Here is a 22,874-nt window from a genome sequence, read left to right as displayed (position 1 = left end):
GACCGCAGACTAAAGGGAAAGATCCGAGGTGTCTTTCTACCCCTGTGAAGCTACACATAACCCAAAGCCTGCTATACTTAGCCTGAGCAAAACAGGGAGAGAGACATAAAAGGAACCACAGGTTGTTGTGGTTTCTGGTGTCATGGCTTCCCTACTGGGGCGTGTAGGAAGCAGAAGAACGGAGGCAAGGTCAAGATAAGAGAGGCTGAAATAAATTCTTGCCACCCGCTTGAAATCACAAAATGTGTAGACCTGACAGACCCCTTTCATGACTCATCTTGATCCCTCACAGCCCAGCTGGAGAAGCAAAAGAAGCAGACAGCCCGGGGGCGATGGTTGCCAAAGCAAAGATACGTGGCACAGACAGGCCAAGCATGCGAATTGAGAACAGAACCCCTTTCTCCTTGAGCTGCGCTCTACCAGTGGACCTCCTCTCCTGCTAGCACTGGGAACCAATTCACATCTGCTGGGCGTCCAACACAGGAGACTTCAACAAGCGCCGATGGTGTACCTGTAACCCCAGAGAAGCAGGACCAAGTTGCTAGTCCCTGAGGTTCGGCAGAAACAAGGCCTTCTCGGTTGTAGCCCCCAAACTGCGGAACTCCCTGCAGAGGTATGTCTGCCTGGCACTGTTGTTACTATCATTCAGGTGCCCTCTTCTCTCGGGCATTTCTGGGGGATTTGATTTACCTTCTATGGAATTTTAGCCCTCTTTTAAAGGGACGATTGTTGCAACGGTTAGGAAACCCAGGAGGCTGCCTTATACCAAGCTGGACCACAGCACCACTTGGCATCAACACAATACTGGAGAGCTGGCTGCAGCTCTCTGCGGTTCTGGGTTCCTTGTGACAGATTTCAACTATGGCACGGAGGAATACGATGCCGAGGGTAGCTAGGAGTCCAGAGGTCTACCCCAGGGGCTCAGAGAATATCTCTTACAATTGGGACTGGGCAGACTTCAGGCTTGTGGGATCTACTGTGTTTTTTACTAGAACCCCAATATGCACTAAACAGAACCAATTCATACTCCCATTTTACAGGTGAGAAACACTGAGGCTAAGAGAAAAACAATTAGCACAAGGCCAACCAGTTTTTAAGGTGCAATTTCACTTGCTACTTTTAAATTATTAGGAGTCGGAAATCTACCGCAAACCCCCCTGAGATCTAACAGTAGATCTTGGCCTACCTTCTGCCTGCTCCTGCCTTACTCTGACGAAATTGCCCGTCCCATTTCCCCACCCCAAGTGGAACCTGCAACTCTATGTTGCCATGTTGACCGCTCCTGTTCAGGCTTCCCGCCAGCCACTTCCTCTTCCAGGACACTCCATTACATTCCACAGCCACTGAATAAGCTTCATTTTCATCGTGTTGTTTTGGGTCCCCCCACCAGCACCAAGATACAGTTTTCTGCAAACGTAGCGGGTCCGCAAATCTAGGGATACCCAGGACCAGCCTGAGATACTTTGAGGACTGAGGCTTAGGGGTGCAGCTCTGGTCTCCAAAACCTCACCACCTCCAGCATCTGTCTCCTCATTCAGCCCAATGACAGGGCCAGCCCGGCTAGACCCACTTCGTGAGCAAGGACGGCGCCATTTCAGCTACATAAAGATCCGCACTCAGAGCACAAGGTTGCAGTGAGTATATAGCAGCCTGCCCCAACCTGGGACCCTCCAGATGTCTTAGACTACAACTGTCATCAGCTCCAGCCAGCAGGACAAGTAGTCAGGGATGATGGGAGTTATAGTTCCAGGGCACCAGGTTGCGGGAAAGCTGGTATACAGGATGGGCCTTTAGCCTGACCAATAGGGCTCCTTCTGGCCTCCTGATTTTATATTTGTCACTCTCTTCGGGGGAACATATTGCCAACGGCCGTGCGTGCTGATCCAAGGGATGTGTTCAGTGATCACGGCTAACAGTTGCCAACACCGAGCGAGTGCCACCCAAAAAACCACGCACAGAGAGCAAACCTGGCAGAGGGAAATCAAAACAGCGCCCTTTCTCAGGGCCTCCACCTACAGCAATGCCCTGTTTGAAAGCTGGTTAATGAACTAGGACATGACGGGCATGTGACGAAAGATCGATAAGCAATCAGCACTGGGGACGCCCGGCAGAGAAACGGTTTCCTTAGCGCACGTGAGACAGAGAGAAAGAGAAGGATGCAGGGAAGACATTTGTGGGCTCTAAAATGGAAAGCCACAAACCTTACTGCAGCATTCCTCCCTCTACTTGGGTTTGGAAAGACCAGGAACAGCAGCTGTAGGGTTTTGCACATAATGCTCAGAGCCACGTGGGCAGCCAGAGGAAAGACCAACGATGCACAAGCAGATCCACCCAGCGACCTGACCAATGCATTTGATTTATTTGCTGAAAGTATTTTTAGCCCACTCTTCGGCCATCAAGGCATCCAGAGTGGCTTGTGTATAACTGGGAAAACAAGACAGTCCCGGCGTGCAGGGCTTGCAATCTAAAACGACAACAAGGCACACAAGGAAGAAGGTACCGGGAGGGAAGAAGAAGAAAAGACATGACACGCAAGGGAAAAGGGATGGGGTGGGAGGAAGAAGAAAAAAAGGCACAGCACACCAGGAAGACGTGATGAGGAGGGACGAGGGAGGAAATCGAATGAAGCAGGCTTTCAGAAGGGCTGGTGGGACGGCCCCGCCTCCCACCCTCATCTCCCTGAATACAACCTGCTGGAACGGCCACTGCTCTGCAGGAGCAAAGAAACTCCATGGAGAAAACCGAGAAGGAATATGTATGGATACATACACTCAACTCCCTGTCAGCTATCCCCAACTAATCCAGAGGGGTCGGACTACAACTCCCATTAACCCCAGCCAGCAGGGCCACTGGGGAAGGCGGGTGTAGTCACAGAAGCAGGTGAACTGGAGACAGAGGCTAGCGGGAAGAAATGGGAACACTGAGAAGTGGCTGTGGTCCAGGCCAGGCCTAGCACCAGCAGGGGACATGGCTGGGCAGCTGCCAGGGCGCCTGCTCCTGGGCGGGGGGGGGGGGGGACCAACTTCGAAACTCTCTGGCCTCCAGGCCGCAGAGAACACCTGCCTGAGCTCTCGGGAGAGCCAGCGATGGGCAGACGGACATGTAGAAAGCGGCTCCTTACATTTTGCTCCAAAACAAGAGAGGACAGTTCCCGTATGCAGAGATAGGCTCTGGGCTCTGGACTCTGGGGGGGACTCCTGCACCTTAATGAGTGGCGCATGAGGCTGGCTGCCGATGCAGCACGCCCGTCTGTCCCGCTCCGCACGCAGCAGAGACGGCAGGCTCAGCGGCACAGCCCCTGCTTTGCATGAGCGTCGCTGTCCGCAGGCTCAAAATCTCAAAAGACACGACAGATGAGGAGAAGGCGATGGGGAGGGAAGAGGAAACAAATGAAGAAGACTTTCAGCAGGGCTGGTGGGACGGCTCTGCCTCCCACTCTCGTCTCCCCCTGTACAGTGTCGTCTTTCCACACACCTTTTTTCCTTACAACAACACTGTGTGGAAGGTGAGGCAAGGAGTGGAGGGTTGGCCCATGGCCACCCAGGAACCTTTGTGGCTGAATGCAGGACTTGAACCCAGGTCCTGTGAGTCCGAATGCAATAGCATTGTTCCACCACGCTGGCTCTGTGGCACATGCAGAAACCCTTCTTCTCGTCTGCCTTAAACCTATTGCTGATCGTCTCACTGAATGATCCCTAGAGTTATAAGACAGACAGGGAGAACTGTCAACACCGTATCAAGCTTGTGGTGGCAAAGTTTCCCAATCCTGATTGGCTGCACCGGTGTGATACTGCAGAACATCCCAACCACTCAGGGAACATGGAACTGATGCTGTCAACGACAAGAAGCTTTGCAGTCCAGCTCCCGAGAGGAGGAAACACGAGTGAATTGTCAGTTTGGCTCAGATTAAAGATTAATCCAGTCCCAATAGATTGAGAAGCTGTGTGGGGCAAAGTAAGGACGGGAGAGGTAACGGGGACCAGGAACCAGAATGTAGGGGATGCATGGGAAAAGAGAGCCCAGAGGCGGCAGAGGCAGATGAAGCAGTGTGCAGGATACAGACGGAAGGGCAGAGGGAAGTCGAGAGCACCTGCTCAGGTCAAAGGGGCTGCCAGCTCTGGACTCTTGGGGGACTCCTGCACCTTAATGAGTGGCGCACAAGGTCGGCTTCCGATGGGAGGAGCCCTTTGGCAGCACCCCTCCTGGCAGACGCTAGCGGAGCCGCCATTTTACTTTCTGATGTACCATAAGGGGCATTGTGGGAAAATAAAATGGCCGCTCCCAGACCCAGCCACCTGGCGTAAATCATAGTAGTGGTAGTTATTAAAATAAAATATATGTTTAAAGGGGAAATCTGGGGCAGGATGCCCCAGGAGCCGCCTGGCTGGAGAATTCCGCCAGCTCTCATGTCTATGACGACCGCTAGCTGACGCCTCAGCGATCTCGAAGAGGCAGAGATGGCAAAGGGGAGGGCTACTGGGGTTTAGAACCTGATCCGAATTAACCAGCCAATTCTTGGAAGCTCGGTGCACAGCGCTTCCTCGGCCATATTTTCCCTACTCCAAATCTTTTTTGTGACCCCCTTAAGAGCCCCAAATTGTTAAACCTGGAATGGACAAGCCGGCGCCTGCCAGATGTTTTGGACTGCAACTCCCAGCACCCTCAGCCAGCATGGCCAGTGATCAGGGCTGATGGGAGTTGTAGTCCAACCCACCTGGAGGGCACCGGGTTGCATACCCCATATTAAACCTTTCCACCTAATATCCTAAAGCCCACCGAGGCCCGTTTCTTTCTGGACCGTGAGCTGCCTGTTTGCTTCCCGGGGGATCGTGAAAAGAACTCTGACTCTGGTGCCTGAGTGTGCTTGCTTTCCTCTTCCGCCCCGCATCCCTTTCCCCTTCTCTGTTGTGTCTTTAAGGTTCCAAACCTGAACACAGAGAGTCTGTTCTTTTATGGATCTGGAAGCTCTTTGGGGGGTTGTTTTCAGCTGAAGAGCAGAGTAAAAAATATTCTAAAGAAATAACAAAGGTCTCATTTCAGTTTTTATTATTTATTTATTTTAGTCACATATTCAAAGCATTTTTATCCTGCTCTGAGAGCAACTTCCGAGACCCAGTAATCAGACCACCGTGGCAAAATCAGGCCGGGAATCTCAAAAGACATGAGAGGCGAGGAAAGGGATTGGGTGGGAGGAGGAAGGGAAAAAGCACCATCATGGTGATGCGCGGTTTTAATTTTAGTAACGCTGCTCCCCTCCACTTACTGAAAAACACCCAGAGCGGCTTACCCCACGACGAAGCTCGGCAATAAAAGCCACTGCAAAAGTGGTAAAGCGATGCTGGTTTTAAAAACCAATGACAAGGACACGATTTTAAGGCACCAGCACCGGTAAGAATTACTGATTTTAAAAATCAGCCTAGAAAGGCATCGAAAACCCAAGAATGCTGGAAGGGGCAAAATCTAACAGCCATACCAATGACTGATGAGCTGTGGGGGAAAGGTTGCTGCTCCTTCCAGTGCCCTGGTTACATAGGAGCACCAGAACAGCCTGAGCTGGATCGGGCCCTGTAACCCGGCTTCCTGTTTCTCACAGCGGAAGACCTCCTGGGAGCACAGAAAGGCAGGGCAGGAAGTCAACTGACATCCCCGCGTGTGGCTTGTCTCCAGCGGCTGATCACTTGGGCTATGCTGGGTCTATCCAGAGCGGCTCCATTTAGCTAGCCGCAGACAGACCTAACCTCCAAATTCTGCAACCACAGAACTCTTGACATGCCCCAAGGGTGGCTCACGAGAGATGCCGTTCAGCATCCACGGCCTTTCCCTGAAAATGCTGCACAGGGGGGTCCTGTGCAGAGGCAGCAGGTCAAAGGGGGGGACCCCGTCCATCTCCTGTTTGCGCCGTTTAATCCCTGTGGGCAGTGAGTGGCAGAGGCTATTTAAAAAAAAAAAACAGAGCTGCCTGCTGCCGTGGGGAACACAGGAAGCGGTCGTCTTCTACCGGGACAGTGCCGTCTGCTTCAAGCGGGCAGCGGCTGTCTCACACAGGGAAGCCCTTCCGAGCCCTGCCTGGGGACGCTGGAGGTCGAAGCCAGGACCTGGGGCTCTGTCCTCGAGCAACTGGGGACAGGACGTTTGTCCATCTAGTACTGTCGGGTCCAGAGTTCCCCAACCTGACGCCCTCCGGATGTGTCGGACTACAACTCCCATCCTCCCCAGCACTGGACGGTTCCGACTCCACACCTGCCACCTATTTCTTCCCCCTTTCTTTTTAAACTGGAGATGTTGGAAATTGAGCTTAGAAGCCCCTGCAGGGAAATCAGCTGTTCTGCCTCTCAGCTACGCGCGTGCAGACACACACACACTTTTTGCCCTCCTCATTCCAGGCGATCCAGACGTGCAGCAACACTAGAGAAACCCTCTCAGGGGCCACCGGCTGTTGCAGAGAGAACCTCTCCAACACCAGCAGGATGAAAATGGGCAGAGCAAAGTAAAAAAACAAAAAAGAGGAACCTCCGCACTCTGGAGAAGTGTACCTGTGGCGTGCCAGATGCTCAAGACAAACAAACCATCCGGGGAGGAGGAGATGCCTTCGTGCCCTGCTGCTTCCTAGAAACACCTGGCCGGCGCCACCAGAGACAAAACCTCAAACCTTGGGTCTGATCCGGCAGGGCTCCAAAGATGCTCTTAAAGCCAAGATGGGTTTGGGCAAGAGAGAGATGCTCAGCCCTTCTCTGTCGCTACGGAAACCCTGCAGAGGAGGGGTGGAGGGGAAAATCCACAGCAAATCCTTAAATCCAGCTAACACCTATTTGCTGAGGTGCTCTGCTCCATCCAGGAGACACGCAAGGTGAAGAACCAGGTGGAATACCTTTGCTGCGTGCCAATTTCTGTACAGTTTTGGAGGCACGCTCCCCGGCTTGCCATGGATTCTCTGCAATCCAGCGGAAGGACGCAGGAAGGACTCTGGGGCAGCGGGGGGAGAGAATCAGGGAAGCCAAGCAATCTCTTCTATGGAGGGAGCGGGGGGGGGGATCCGTGGTTGAGCTGCTACCCCAAATTCCCCAGATCCCTCACCCCAGAGCTCCCCAAACCCGCCAGCCACCAGAACGCACCACCATCCACAGAAGCATCCGACCAGAGACCAGCCGTGTCCCCCAATAAATAAGACTGCTTGCAAACAACTCACTTGGCGGGCGGTCCTGCGCTGGGTATCAACAGGAGCTCTGGCTCCCGCCACACTGCCCTGGCATCTGGGAAGCAGGCGGTGAACGCAGAGCTCTGGAGCTTCCTCGATAGGAAAACCACATCGCAAGGAGCAGCAGAGAGGGAGACAGCCCGGCTGCTTGAGAAATGATTCACATACGGAAGCGTGAGAGGGCTGCTTCCCTCCTCCTTCTGGCATTCAGTACACACGCAGGCACACAGGCGCAAAGCTGATGCTCTGCTGGCCATGGGAGGGGAGGCAACCAATCAGGGAGCCCACCTGGACCAGAGATATTTGGGAGGGGGGAATTCTGCAAAGCAGGAGGGATGCGTTCCCCCCTCCCCAAATCTCCATTTATAGCAACATGGAGAGGGAGAAACCCCAAACTTGTTTTGGCATCATTGGGGAAAGGAGACCATAGGCTGAGGGAAGAGGCCCTGCTTTGCATGAGGAAGGTCACAGGTTTGCGCCCCGGTACCTCCGGTGCTCCGGGCAGCAGGTGATGGGTAAAGACCCATCTCTGTCTGAGACACCCTGGGGAGCTGCTACTGCACTGGGCCGGAAGGACAAACAGCTGGATCCGGAAGAGCACAGCTTTCCTATGAGAAAGAACAGAAAAGCGTAACCCCCTAGAGCAGAAGGTACATCTGCCACTTCAGGGATCTCTGGTAACTGGAAAGACCGCTGCCCGGGAAGGCCAGACACAGATATGCACCATACAGCCTGCTAGTCCTCAGGGAGTAACGGAATCCTAGCTGTTTTACACACACAGAGCTCTGCTTCTTACCACCAAGCACTCAGTGACTCAGCTGAATGTGGGAAAAGAGGCCTTAGCTCAGTGTCAGAGCCCTGCCTTGCAAGCAGAAGGTACCCGATTCAATCCCCGCACCTCCAGTTAAAACAGTGTCAGGTAACAGGGGATAAGAAAGATGCCCCCCACCCCCGCCACGTCTCTCTCCCTGCCCAAGACCCTCACGAGATTTTGCTTGCTCTCATGTTCTGCCCAAATGACAAATCCGAGGAACTCCATGCAGCCATGCTGGCTGGGGAACGGGAGTTATAGTCCCAGCACATCTGAAGGAAGCCAGATTGCAGAAGGCTGCGGTTAGGGAGACACTGTGCCAACGCGGGGTGTAAAACTCTGGGCAGGATAGACCCCATGATTTGACTCAGTAGGAAGCAGCTTCGTCTGTTTAAAAGATATCGGGAGGAGAAGGAGGTAAACGTGACAGAAATATGATGGGGGAAAGCCTAGGTCCTTATATATGCTTACAGTGTGTGTGTGTGTGCATGCACACACGCACACGCGTGCGCTATGTGCTTATATGTTTGTATGTAAACTGGTTTTATCTTATGTACAATTCCTGTATTTCTAAGGTTTCTAATCTCTGTAAACCGCCCAGAGAGCTTTGCCTATTGGACGGTATAGAACTGCAATGAATGGAATGGAGTACCTCCAAGAAACCGCTTCTTTTAGGAGCAGAGTTACTAACAAAACTTATTGCATTCGACAACCAGTGACATGCATTTCCACGAATGTGATTTATTTAATTGAATGTAAAAAAATTAAAAAGGGATGTCGTATGCAGTATGTGGGGAAAATCACAACACACCGAAGAACAAGATCTGCGATTCTTACCAAAACACGAGAGCAGCCAGTTGCAGGACATTTTAACTCACCTGCACATAGTCGCTTGGACTTCCAATTGCTTCCAGCTGAACAAACAAAGGACACTGACATGCTTGACAAAAAATAAAATTTCTGGATTTATAGACTGAGAACTCTTAGTCAGAATGGCCTTAGTCTGAAAGACAATTCAAAAGCTTTATATCACTCATACCTCCATATTTTTTTTTCTCCTTAGGAATTTTCATTTCCCAGCATTCCAAATTGCCACTCCTGGTATTCATTTAATAGCACAGCTACTGATGAGGGCAGAAGCCGAAACGTTTAGCTCTAATTGTATTTTGAAATTACTCAGTTGATAGTCTGTCTTATCTTTCATACACACACACTCATGTTTTGAGCGTTGTTTTTATTAATAGTAAGATGCATTCGAGCTTTGTGAACAGAAAGGTGACTTATGGTGCAATCCTGTACCTGTCTACTCAGAAGTCCCACTGAGTTCAATGAGACTTATTCCCAGGGAAGTGTGCAGGGTACAGGATTCCAGCCTTCATCAATAGAACGGAGTCCGTGGGGTCTTTTACGGCTGGCCTGCCTTCCCCTCCGTCACAGCCTTAAAAATATGTGAATTTGATAAGGGAGTGATGAAGTGAGGGACCTCCGGCTTGCCAGATGTTGTTGGACTCCAATTCCCATCATCCCTGCTCACTGGTTAGTGCTGGCTGAGGCTGTGGAGTCCAAGAAGATCCAGAGGGTTCCCCATCTCGGTTCCTGAATGACAGGAAACACTAGAGGACGTTGTCGGTTGGTAGGAACTTCAGGAGAGCTCTGCTGAATCAGGCCATGGCAAATCCATCTACCCAGTATCCTGTCTCCAGTGGTGGCCAGCCAGATGCTTCCGAGAGACTTCTAGGCACACAGCAGACCACAACATCTTCCTGGAACAGCATGTCAGGGGGACACCAGAAGTCCAATATGGCGCCACACAATTGCAGAAAGACTCCCAGACCTGCTCCCTTCTGTTAGCCTGCACTGCTTGTCGCCAAGAGAGGCCACCAGATGCTCTGTCTGTGGCACCATGCTCCCTGCCTTCAGCGAGCCACCCTGATCGAGATACCTGAGCGCTGGGCAAAGAAGTCAAGAGTCCTCCACCATTCTTCTTCTGCAGCGACTCCTGCAGTACTCAGGGCTAAACTACTCTGAAACATTGACAGTCCACTTATATAAGCGAAGGAGTCTTTGGACAGACCACAAATTTTGTCCGTTCCTTTAAAAAAAGAAATAAAGAAAAGAAGCCAATCAATCGCCGCATCCTGCAGCAGGGAGTTCCACGGGTGACTCAGGTGCACTGCACAGAAATGCTTCCTTCAGCCAGTGCGGAACCTCCTGCTGGTCGATTTCACTGGGCCAGCTGCATTTCCAGTGTTCTGAGCAGCGAGTGGTGGAAAACTGTGAAGCGCAGCCCCCAAGGAGAGGCCAAAAACGCAGGCAGCAGTGTGGATCCCTATCAACAAACTGATTCTAGACGTCTTCCTCTCTGCCAGGAGCAGGTCCTTTTGTAAAGCGAGTGGGTCTTAAACACCCCATTTAAGACCAAACCACCCCAGAATACTTGACGTTACAACAGGGAAAGCTGGCAGCTACATATTGCAGGGAAAAATCATCCCCAAATCTACTGTGAGGATTGCAGCTCAGTGGGGATGGGGAAGTCTGAGGGGGGTGGCAGGTGACGTCAGCGTCCGTGCTAACAAAAAAAAGTCCCGGGGCTGCATCCCTGGGAACCCCGGTTCCATCACGCCACTGGTTACAAAAGAAGGGGGGCCTCTATTTGCCCTCTCACCGCACCAGTCATAATTTTATGCACCTCGACCGTGTCCTCTCCTTGGTTGCCTTTTTTTGGGTCATCCCTAAACTAAAAGGGCACATCCCACATACACCTTCACTTCTCACATGTCCCTAAAAGCAGCTGCTTCGCGTCTCTCTCTCTCCGATTATATCGCTGGCCAGCTCTGCGCTCAACAGACAGCAAGTGGACAGGCTCAGCATCCAGACAGCTGTGCACAATTATGTGGCCAGCGTCTGTAAACAGCCCAGCCGATCCCACCCCGGCCACGTCCCAAGCGGCCCCAGGGGTTGCGCACTGCGAAGCACCACATGGCCCCTTCTCGCCAAGAGCGGTGGGCCGCTTGGAAACCCAAGCCGCTCACGACACGCTGTGCAGCCATCCGGTGCTGCTTTTGCACGGTGCGATCCTTCCCTCAGGGCAGGGGGGGCCTTTGGGCTGGGGCTGAGCTGCCCTGGGGGCTCCACACACAGGCTGGCTCCACTTTGAGGGGGCCGCAGGCAAAAGGCAGCCACTTCCTCTGTGGGCGGGGAGAAGGGAGTGCTCTTTGCTGGTATTGCGGCTGGCACTAGGTGCTCTTTAAATCTCCCACCATTCCTCGGGGCGGGCATCGTGGGGATTAAAACGGCAGCTCCAGCCAGCCACTGCTTTGCATGCTGGGCCAGGAAAGAAAATTAAGGAGCGCGGGCGGGGGGGCACTCTGACTGCAGCCCTGGGTCCAAAAGCAACCCCCCACCCCCACCCCACACACACACTTCTCCAGGGCAAACAAATATAAACACAGATTGTGGGATGAAGAGTTGGGGGGAATAAATACACATCATGCGAACAACCAATCCCATATTTGCTTGGAGGGCCACAAAAGGGGACAGGATGGCATATCTGCTGTGAGTTTGCAGAAGCAGAGATATACTCAAGATGTGGAACCACGTCGAGAACCGGGCTTCCCGAGAATGTGAGCTTTGTTTCTCTATTTTTCATTTTTAAAAGACCTCGCAAAGCTTCTAGTCCTTATGGATGCAGAGATGCGCTTGAAAGGAGGTGGGCAATTCCTGGCAAGAACCCAAAAGGCTTCCTGAAAAAGATTTCCAGCAGTCAGAAAGACTATGACGGGGCCTCTCATACCTTGGAGAGATGCTGGCTCCTCCCGACCACAAGCAGAAAGGGAACCATGCAAGTGGATGCAATTTGGGTGACACACAGAGTTTATGGTGTTCAGATTTTCCACGGTGTGAAATCTGGGTTTGTTTTTAAACGTTTGCATAACCCAGTGCATCTGGCGCAAATGTGCCAAGGCCCCAGAGAACAAGAGCTTAAGGGTTCCACCTAGAAATAACATGAGATCAATTGCGGCACTGTCCTGTTGCAGGCTAATTGGGGAGAAATGAAGAGCGAAGGCCAGAAAACAACAACAACAACAACAACGCAGTAGAAAGGGAATTATGAAAACGACTTCCGCTATATTCCCATCAGGGAAAGCCAAAAGGCGGTGGGGGGGGGGGCGCCCAGTATGTTGGCTCAAGAGATCCGTGAACAGGATCTTTTGGCTTTCCTGGCTACATGTCCAAGGGCTGCATTTTTGGCTGCAGAACCATTTTCCACGCAAACCGTTTTCAGCTGTCCAAAGAGGAAGAGGGCGTTTTGGCAAGAGAGCAGCGGGGAAAAACGGAGAGAGAGAGAAAAAGAGAAACAAATAGATGTGAAGACGGAACCGTCATGGAAGAGGATTCCTCCTTGTTTGAGCGTGCGCACATGTCTGTGTACACATGCTTTGTCTGATGGCGTTTGCGTTTCCACCGAGGCTGTGATGCAAGCCCCCCCGCAATAAAATTAAAAATGCTGCAAGAACTGTAGGTCTTGTAGCCCAACTGCTCCTCTGATACCTAGGCCACTCCCATCTGCAGCCACATCCCCTTTTTAATGGAACAAACAGGAAGTGCCTCTGAGCATGCCCCGAGTGCCTTTCCCTCAAGGTTCCACCCAATTGCCAAGTTCATCCTCAGAGGTTCTTCTCTGGGTGATGCTGCCCACAGTGGTGCAACAGGTGGCTACCACAGCCTTCTCTGTAGCGTCCCTCGTCTGTGGAATGCCTTTCCCAAGCAATTCACTGGGTGTTTTCACTCTATACAGTTCAACGCCAGAACAGGTCATTTAATCTTTAACCTGTTGCTCCAATTATTAACTTTACTGCTGGCTCTTTAATATTTTTAGGATGCAAACCTATGCATGATTAGACAGAAAAACGTCCTATAATCCTATGCATGGCTAGCTGGGGAATGCTGGGAGTTGTAGGACTTTTTTCTGTCTAAACACACACAGGATTATGGCCTTAATGTCTTAACATTCTAATATTTTGATGTTTTTCTTGCATTTATTTTTTTGGTTGTTATTTTGTTGTTGCTTGGGGGGGCGGGGTAGGATTGTAAACCGTCCTGAGAGCACCTGCCAGTTGGGTGGTATATACATTTTGTTAATAAACAAATGCAAAGAAACTGCATTTGTCCCTAAGCACCTAGAATTAAGGCACAGGGTGGTGGTTATGCTGTTTTTTAGTTTTTCCCCTGAGGCAGAGCCGGCCCCATGGCCTCTCTACTGACAAACAAAAATTACACCCTACCCTGGCTTTGCCTTTCGGCGCAGTGATGCAAACACAGTCCAGAAGTGTAGTGCATGCTGGCTCAGGATTCCTTCCGCTTCCGCATGGTGGACAAGCGCTCCGGAAAAGGTCAACAGGCAGAGTCTCAGCACGTGTTGGGTGGATGGGACGCTGCCCTATATTTCCCCCACACCAGCACAGGAGCCATTCCTGTCATCAGTGTGTGTGGGGGGGGCTTTTCAGCACCCACCCTGTAGCTGGCTGCTCCGAGCAACCATGGGAGAACATCAAGACCTGCCAAAGAACACAGAGCAGCGAGCAGCCGTTGGAAACCCAGAAAGGACCTCTGGAACAGCGGACGGTCCTTCCTGACAAACCGCTGCCCCACTGCAGGATGGACTTGTGAGCCGCCATGGTGATTAATTCAGGACGGTTCAATCCCCAGTATCTCCAGTTAAAAATAATCAGGTAGCAGGGCATGGGGAAAAAACCCTTCTCTGTCTAAAGTCCTGGGAAGATGCTGCCAGTCCAGGTAAACAAGGTTGGGGTGGATGGACCAATGCCCTGACTCAGTATAAGGCAGCTGTGCTCCTATTTCAATCAGCCATCTATTTGGAACCATGAGGACAGGAATCTTGCTTTATTTGTTTTAAAAGGAAGGGACAGAGCTCAGTGGGGAAGCCTCTGCTTGGCAGGCTTTAGGTCCCAGGTCCAATTCTGTTAAACCCTCATCTCTGGTTCAGTCCTGATCTCTGGTTAAAAAAGGATCTGGTAATAAGAGATAGGAAAAGACCTTTCTCTGTCCTAGACGCTGCCGGTCAGAATAGGCAACAACACATGGCTAGTGGGACAAAAGGTTTGTCCTGGTAGAATGCAGCTTCTCATGCCAGGGGCCCGAGGGGTGTCAGAGGCTGGGCGTGAGCCAACGGGTTATGGCGGGCCCTCCATTCATTCATTCATTCATTCATTCATTTATTTTCTATACCACCCAATAGCCGAAGCTCTCTGGGTGGTTCACAAAAATTAAAACCAAACAACACACAATAAAACAATTTAAAATATATAGAACATTAAAACCACAATCAGCTGGTTTATCAGGGACGGTGCTTGTACTTGGTTTTAAATACCTGAAACATGTTAACGGATGAATTTTGGGATTTCTTAAGTTGTAGTTTAATCTCCGATCCTGTAAACATAACTTTCTATATGATAGTAAAAGGTAAAGGTGTCCCCAACCAGTCGTGTCCGACTCTAGCGTGCGGTGCTCATCCCCGTTTCTAAGCCGAAGAGCCAGCGCTGTCCGAAGACGCTTCCGTGGTCATGTGGCCGGCATGACTGAACACCGACGTGCATGGAACGCTGTTACCTTTCCCGCCGAGGCGGTACCTATTTATCTACTTGCAATTTCTTGCTTTCGAACTGCTAGGTTGGCAGGAGCTAGGACTGAAGACGGGAGCTCACTCTGTCACGCAGCACTCGGGTCTCGAACTGCTGTCCTGCCGACCTTCCGGTCTGCAGTTCAGCGTCTTAACCACTAAGCCACCGCGGCCCCTTCTATATGATAAGTGGTATGTAAATGTATTAAATAATAATAATAATAATAATAATAATAATGATGATGATGCCCCCTGTGACTGGCAGACTGGATTGGCCAGGCCTGGCATATTTACTTGGAGCTCACCTGTCAGCAACTTGGCTCAAACAGTTGGAGTCATGGTCAAAATTAGGCTTCCCGTGGCCCAATTCTGATGGCCAGCGCCTTTCCGTGGGCCCAGTGTCTCCAGTTAAAAAGGGTCAGGTAACAGGTGATGGGAAAAACCCTTCTCTCAGCCTTGGAGAGCTACTTCCAGGCAGACGGAACCAATGCTCTGCCTCAGTATAAGGCAGCTCCCTGCGCTCGTATTCAAACCTACAGAACTATGAGGACTAGAAACTTACTTTATTTTTAAAAGGAAATATCATAGCTCAGTGGCAGAGCCCTTGCTTGGCATACAGAGCATCTGAGGTTCAATCCCTGATATCCCCAGTTAAAAATAGCCAGGGAGCAGTTCTCATCCCGAGACTCCACTGCTGATCAGAGAAAACAACACTGGGTTAAAGAGACAAATGATCTAACCTGGTTGAAGGAGGGTGCTTCTGTTTCCTACGATGGCCGGATTCTCAGCTGGAAAGGGTGGAGAGGCCTGAAAGGAGCAGAAGAGCAGGCAGCCCTGAGGGCACAACCCCGAGGCTCCTGGGAACAGAAACTGGGCTGCTGCAAAGTCCACTTCCCCAGGAGAGCAGCTGAGAAGAGGCCCTCGCCTGCCCAGTTCCTCAAAGCGCTTTAATCATGAGGGGAACAGCGACTTGAAAAGGAAAGAAAACCACAACAGTTTGGCCAGAGATGGGGTTTGTAATTACGCAGAGGCCCAGACGACGAGACACAGGCCCCGTTTTAACTGCAGAGAGGCAAAGCAAAGTTGCGTCGGCTGCGGCCAGAACAACCCAGCCCATCCCAAAGCCCGAAAACCGTCCCTGACAGACACCTGCCCACCCCGCCTTTCCTCCAGCATGCAAGATTCCACGACCAGGTTCCTCCTGAGGCATGGAATCTAAAAGAGAGAAAAAGAACCCAGCCAACTTTTTTTTATGGGGGGGGGGGACGGACATTTCACTGTCTGGTCCCTTGGAGGGCAGTTCTTACTGACCACAGGCGATCAGGGGACTGGCTGATTGCAAGTCCGAGTGAGGAGATGAATCACAATGTTTGACCCAAATCTGTGTTCCTCAACAAGTAGACAACTGTTGCTCCCGGAAAACTGGTATTTTGTGGGCATCCTACCATCGAACCTGAAGATTCTCCTGCACCATCATTTTATTGATTGATTTGATTTATACCCTGCCTTTCCTCACAAAGAGCCCAGGGCGGCGAACAACCTATATAAAACACAGTGCACCGTATAAACAACATTAAAATCATGATTCAAAAATCACAAATATATAATAAAATACAATAAAACCATCAAAACAACCAGCCAATCAATCAGAAAACAAAGAGAGCACTTGCCTATACCTCCAAAGCCTGCACAAATACATTCGGGGGACAGCCAAATCTCTACAGTAGCCATCAGCAAACCATGCATTTGTCTTTAAAAATTCCACCTTTTTAAGGCCAGCTAAAGGGGCCATCACCACATCGGCAACTTCTGTAGTTTAACTCTGCGCCGTGTGAAGGAGCCTGTCCTGAATGTTACGGGATGGCAGGGAGAGGCAGAGACCAAAGAGTGAGCCCAGACTGGTGGGTGCTTCCGGGGGGGCGGGTGGTCTTAGCGTTAACAACCAGAAAGCATCATGCTAGTATTGAGACATTTTTCTCCTTAATGGGGAAGGGGTAAAAGGCAGAAGACATGGTGGGAAAACACAGCAGGGTTACCAGTGGAAGGCAATGATATGTAGACACCCACGCACCCCAATGTAAAGGTCCGTGAATGAGGTAGCGATAAAAGCCTTTTCTGGAAGGACCCTTAAGTAACTAGTCCTCTTGATGTTCTGGCCAATCTCTCCCCCGCCCCAGCCCCAGCCCCAGACACACCCCAGTCTCCAGTCTTGACGGCACTGTTGCTGAATGCTTCTTAGGTGCCGCCAACCCACGTGGCCTGGCGAGCGGGGGTGGGAGGGAAACAGAGGAAGAACTGGCAAGAGAGTTGCCAGCGTAAGGAAACCTGGAAGCAGCTCCTGCCGGGTTAGACGGGGAGAGAGGGCAGCCTTTGGGAGGATGGTGTGCGATGGTCCGAGAGCCCACCTACAGCAAAACAGCCAAGTCGTGAGCCCATATCCCACACGCGTGCGCACAGGCGGACGTCTCGCTGGCTGAGCTGCTGATGCCTCCGGATTTTGGAAAGTCCAATGCAGCGTGCATATGCCACGTAGGTGGAGCAGGAATGACACGAAATGGAACAAATTCATCCGGGGGGGGCAGGAGCATTGATCCAAGGGCAAAAGATCCTGAGGGAGAGGAGTGGATCGTTTGCACGGGAGAAAAACATTCTGCAAGAGGTTGCAACAGAAATGCATCCGACACTTAGAAAACCGAGGGGCAAACAGGAGTGTGACGGTTTCAGAGTCGACAAGGAACAGACTATTCACCGGTGGTGACAGACAACTGTTTATTACAGGGCAGACGTCGCCATACCGGCAAAGGGAACATTTTCGTGTCCATCTCCCACAGCTTCTCCCAAACGGATGTGCCGGACCAAAACACGCAGGGAAAGAGCCACGGCTGAAACCCTGGAGACATGTTGCCAGTCATTGAGGGCAGTGCTGAGCCAGTCCTATTTAAACTGACCCTTTATTGAGAACCATGAGGGCTAGCATCTCACTTTATTTTTAGAAAGATTGTAGCTCAGCAGTAGAGCCCCTGCTTTGCAGGCAGACATTTCCAAGGTTCAGTCCCCAGCATCTCCAGGTAGGGCTGGAAAAGACACTCTGTCTAAAATCCTGGAGAAAAACTGCCAGTCAGTGTAGAACTGGGTGACCAGTCAGATGGGCGATTAATAAATTTAATAAATAAATAAATAGAACAGATGTTGTTGGATTACATTTAAATCCCACGTTTTCTCCTCCAAGGAGTCCAAGGTGGCATAAGTGATCCTCCTCCTCTCCCTTTTTATCCTCACAACAACCCTGCAAGGTAGGTTAGGCTGAGGATAAGCGACTGGCCCAAAGTCACCCAGTGAGCTTCATGGCCGAGTGTGACTTGAACCCAGGTCTCCCAAATCCCAGTCCAACGCTCTAACCACTACACCACACTGGTATCCATCTAACTGTCTACATCAGCCTTCCCCCACCTGGTGCCCTCCAGATGTTTTGGACTACAACTCCCGTCTGCCCCAGCCAGCATGACCAACAGTAATGCATGCTGGGAGTCATAGTCCAAAACATCCGGATGGTTGTAGACAGTACTGAGCCAAATAGACAGCAACAGTCAGACTCAGTATACGGCAGCTTCCTGTGTTCATATTTAAATCAGCCTTTTATTCGGAACCGTGAAGACCGGAATCTTAGTTTACCTTTAAGGGAAGGACTGTAGCTCAGTGGCAGAGTACTTGCTTTGCAGGCAGGTGGTCCCGGGGGATCTCAAAGTACCTCTGAGAAAGACTCCTGCCCTGAAACCCTGGGCAGCCTCTGCCCGTCAGCGTCGGCAATACTGGGCTAGATGGACAGATGGTCTGACTGTTCCTCTCTGTTCCAAAAACTACTGTTTACACACACACACACACACACACACACACACCCCTTCAGTACTGCCCTCACCTTAGCTGGAGGTGAAAGGAGACGTTGGGCCATCTTTCAAGTAGCCTCTTGCACTCAAATCTCTCCAGATAGAGCGCTGAGGAAGTGGAGATGTACAAAGCTATGTGCAGTGCAGAGAAAGTGGAGAGCGAGACGTTTTTCTCCCTCTCTCAGCATACTAGAACCTGATGGGGTCATCCCATGACCCCGGGGGTCGGGAGATTCAGGACAGAGAAAAGGACTTCTTCGGACAGCGCAACTGTGGGACTCGCTGCCACAAGATCTCGTGATGGCCACCAGTTTGGATGGCTTTAAAAGGGGGTTAGATAAATTCCTGGAGGAGAAGGCTATCAATGGCTACTAGTCCTGACGGCTCTGTGTTCCCTCCTGGATCAGAGGCGGTCTGCCTATGTACACTAGTTGCTGGGGAACATGGGCGGGAGGGTGCTGTTGCACTCATGCCCTGCTTGTTTCCCATTGGGGCATCCAGCTGGCCACTGTGTGAACAGAATGCTGGACGAGATGGACCCTGGGTCTGATCCGGCACGGCTCTTCTTATGTTCTCATATTCTTAAATATCAGTCAACCCCCCTGGGCCATTTGCCATCTCCTTAGCAAAGGGAAAGGATGGTCAACAGCCATAACAGTATATATGCACAGACATGAAAAATACTGCTTTTCACACAAAAGCAAAGTGTGCCTCCTATTTTGACTTGGAGGGGGAAACAATTCTGATTCTGCTATAAGACGCTGGAAAAACGTAACTGATCAGAAATGCTGGCCAGGCGACAACTGGCCTTGCTGTGTGGCTGGTGGCTACCCATGCGCTTTCTGGATGCACAGGGACCAGGCACACTGACATTGCAGGGCTGGCATGACAAGCCACACTGGATGCAACACCCATGTGACCAAAATGTTATCTCAGGTCACCCTGTATTCCTCCTCACCCCGAGGAACCCTTGGAAGCCTTGCAAAACCTGTCAGATGGGGCTGACATTTAGTAGCTAGAGGCAGGGAAGGGGAGCGAGGCAAAGGTGTGGCAGCGATGTCGAGGGCTTGGAAACAGAGCAGGGAAGTGGCCTGGGGGACAGCGAAAGCCACAAGCTAGGAAGCAGGGACCTGTGGGAAAGGTGCCCGGAAGAGGCCAAATGCAGGCAGAGAAAAGAGGAATGACCAAAGAGGAGCTGGGAGGAAACCTTGCACAGGAAGGGGACCTAGAGACTGAAAAGGCTTGTGGTGGTGGTTGGGAGAGCATCAAGGAAGCTTGGGAGGCATGGTGACTGGAATGGGAGATCAGGGGCCATGGTGACTGGGAACGGGAGCTGAATTTCCCATCAAGGCTTCAAGAGCACATGGAACATAGGAAGCAGCCTTATCCTATTTGAGGCAGACCACCATTGGGTCTCCTAGGCCACCAGTGTCTACTCTGACCAGGGTCTCAGGCAGAGAGAGAGAGAGACTTTCCCATCACCAGTTACCCACAACCCTTTTAGCTGGAGATGCCTGGAACTGATCCTGGGTCCTTCTGCATGCAAAGCAGGATCCCTCCCCAGCCTCCATCGAAATCACAGTACAGCAATGCCCCCTAGCCACAGAGAATGACTCCCCTTCTCGCCAGCTCCAGTTTCCCTCGTGCTGGGCCGACATACAAAAGCCTCTTTCAGTGGCTTTTGCACACATTTCAGTAAGGCCTGATTATCTCTGCCTCGGCTACCCTCGCGCTTACAGAGCCACCAGTGGAAGGTCGGCGTTCGTCTACCAGCGAGGGGCCCTGTTCCAGCCGTCGCCATGGAGATGGGATATTTAAAGGGAGGAAAAACAATGATTCTTCAGCGCAGGGTGTGGGGGAAGATGCCGGGCTCATGACCAGAAAAAAGGTTTGCCGAGAGCGTGGCCAGGTGCACCGATGGAACACCGATGCTCACCTCCCTGCGAGCCTTTGTCTTCTGCCCAGATGTCAAAATCAGGGACTTCTGAGCAACTGCAGTGATTTGCCTGGCCAAATTACACATGGAGCATGGCAAAACGTTTGGGGTCATGCAAAGTTGCCTTGGGCTTACTCAAAACACCTGTTCGCTTTTTAACTGGGGATCAAACCTGGGACCTTCTGAGCTACGGTCCTTGCCCTAAAAATAAAGATTCCAGTCCTCATGGTTAGAATCATAGAATAGTAGGGTTGGAAGGGGCCTACAAGACCATCAAGTCCAACCCCCTGCTCGATTCAGGTTCTGGATCAAGAGCTGATTTAAATTGCAAGAGAGGGAACTGTTTAGCTTAGAACAAATAGGCAAGTGAGTGGAGACATGACAGAGGTGTACAAAATGATGCCTGGTTTAGAGACAGTGGACAGAGAGATAGTTTACCCCCTTTTTCATAATACTAGGACATAACAGGGTCATCCCATGAAGCTGATTGGTGGGAAATGCAGGACGGATAAAAGGAAGGGCTTCTTCACACAGTGCATAGCTGAACTATGAAATTGGCTGCGACAAGGTGTAGTGATGGCTACCAACTTGGGGACTGGACAAATTCATGGAGGAGAAGGCTATCAATGGCTACTAGTCCTGATGGCAATATGCTGCCTCCAGTATCAGAGGCAAGTAAGCCTCTGTACACCAGGTGCTGGGTGGGAGGGTGCTGTTGCACTCATGTCCTGCTTCTGGGTTTCCTATGGGCGGCTGGTTGGCCACTGTGTGAACAGAGTGCTGGACTAGATGGACTCTTGGTCTGATCCTGCACAGCTCTTCTTACGTTCTTATGAGCTGGCTTCTACCAAGTCAGACATCGGTCCATCTAGCCCAGTACTATCGACACTGATTGGCAGTGACTCTCCAGGGTTCTTTCCTGGCCCTACTTGGAGATGCCAGGGATCAAACCTGGGACTGGAGCGATGGCCCCTCCCCAAAAGTTACAACCTCCCCGCTTCTCTCGATTGGATGTGTCTTTCCAGGAAACGGATCTGGAACTTCTCGCCCCAAAGCAAGGATCCTGCTTCACGCCAGTTTGGCATACAGTTCCTGCTGGTTCCTGCATGGCCAAAAGGTGTGGTTTGAACTCGCAGCTACAACGCTGAAAGCCATTATTAAACCAGTGCACCCATCATCACTGCTGGACTCTTGTGGATAAAGAGGGAAAGTCATCGCTGTTTGGTGGTTTCCTGGCTTTTGCATTCTAAAGCAAATGAAATGCCTCTCCAAAGGCTTATTTAACAGCAGTGAGAGCTTTTAACTAAAATATGCTTGTATTTCTGGCTTTCTGGCCCTGCCCCCTTTCCCTTCAGCTCCACCCACCACAGGGAGAGCTCTTCCCACTGGCTAACCACAAGCATCTCCAAACAGGAAAGCGAGCAGCCCTGGGTGGTGAAGTGGAACAATTGTTTGCATGGGAATGTGTTGCTGAGGTACGGAGAGTCAGTCGGAAAGAGGACGGTGGCTGATTAACTTACCGTGCATGGGTCATAATGCCTGGCAGGGCTTTTGTCTCTGGAAACCAGAAAACTTCCTCTGAAGGAAGTTTGTAGCCCCTTGACTCAGCGCTGCACTACATACTGACCAAAGCTTACATCATATGCCTTGTTTACTCCTTTATATAAATACCAAAGTCACCGATTGTTCTGGGTCCAGTCCCGAGGGGCCACGTTGGCAACGCTGGACCGCACCACACCTTGGTGTCCTGGTAATAAACATCCGCTCAAACCAAAGTCAGTGTCTATCCTCTGGCCGAGCCCGGCAGAAGGGTAAAATTCTGCAACAGTGGCAAAGGCCACTGCCTAGTGGGGAAAGCATCTGACTAGGACTATGGAGACCTAGGTTCAATTCCCCTCTGAGCCACAAAGCTCACTGAGCTTCCTTGGGCCAGTAGCCATTTCTCAACCTACCCTACCTGGCAGGGTTCTTGTGAGGATAAAAATGGGGAGGAAAAGTCAAATAAAAATGTAAGAAATTAAAATAAATGTCGTGGCAGGGTGGTTATGCCTCAGAAGTTAACATGATTACTTCCTCTGGAATTCACAATACTTACTTTTGGCAATGATTAAAGCTCCCCAAACCCCATCCCTTCCTTTGCGTCTGGCCACGCCACACACAACCAAGCATACCGCAAGGAGCAACTTTAAGCAGGGCCTTCAAGATTCTGGTTTGATGGGGAGGTGAGCATGTGCAATTCTGCGTGTTACACTCACTTAAATCAGAGCACCATCATGGCTACAGGAATAAAATGGACTTTGCTTCTGCTCCCCTGATGCCTGCATCACATGCAGCTCTCTGGCTGGTCATTTTAGGGGTGAGGTGGGGTGGGGGTCGGTAACGAAGCCTTATGAGAGGAAATTCACCCT

The 22,874-nt window shown here is 51.1% G+C and overlaps 1 protein-coding gene across 2 annotated transcripts in view; it reads right to left on the bottom strand.

Moving 5' to 3' along the window:
• Positions 1-7,321, bottom strand: part of SPECC1 (sperm antigen with calponin homology and coiled-coil domains 1) — a 97,958-nt gene extending 90,637 nt beyond the window's left edge. The window contains exons 1-2 of one of the 2 annotated variants that reach the window (XM_084822933.1): positions 7,187-7,255; positions 6,534-6,748 (exon numbers count right to left, since the gene is read on the bottom strand). The gene's annotated coding sequence lies outside the window, so the exon portion shown is untranslated. Of the gene's footprint in view, positions 1-6,533; positions 6,749-7,186 lie in introns of both variants that reach the window. The other variant, XM_084822935.1, reaches the window with a different exon arrangement.
• Positions 7,322-22,874: the final 15,553 nt, after the last annotated feature.

The sequence above is a fragment of the Heloderma suspectum genome, chromosome 16 (genome assembly GCF_057233095.1).
Source record: "Heloderma suspectum isolate Gila_16-S chromosome 16, 16-S_ref, whole genome shotgun sequence".
NCBI lineage: Eukaryota > Metazoa > Chordata > Lepidosauria > Squamata > Helodermatidae > Heloderma > Heloderma suspectum.
This window is presented reverse-complemented; position numbering and strand designations above follow the sequence as displayed.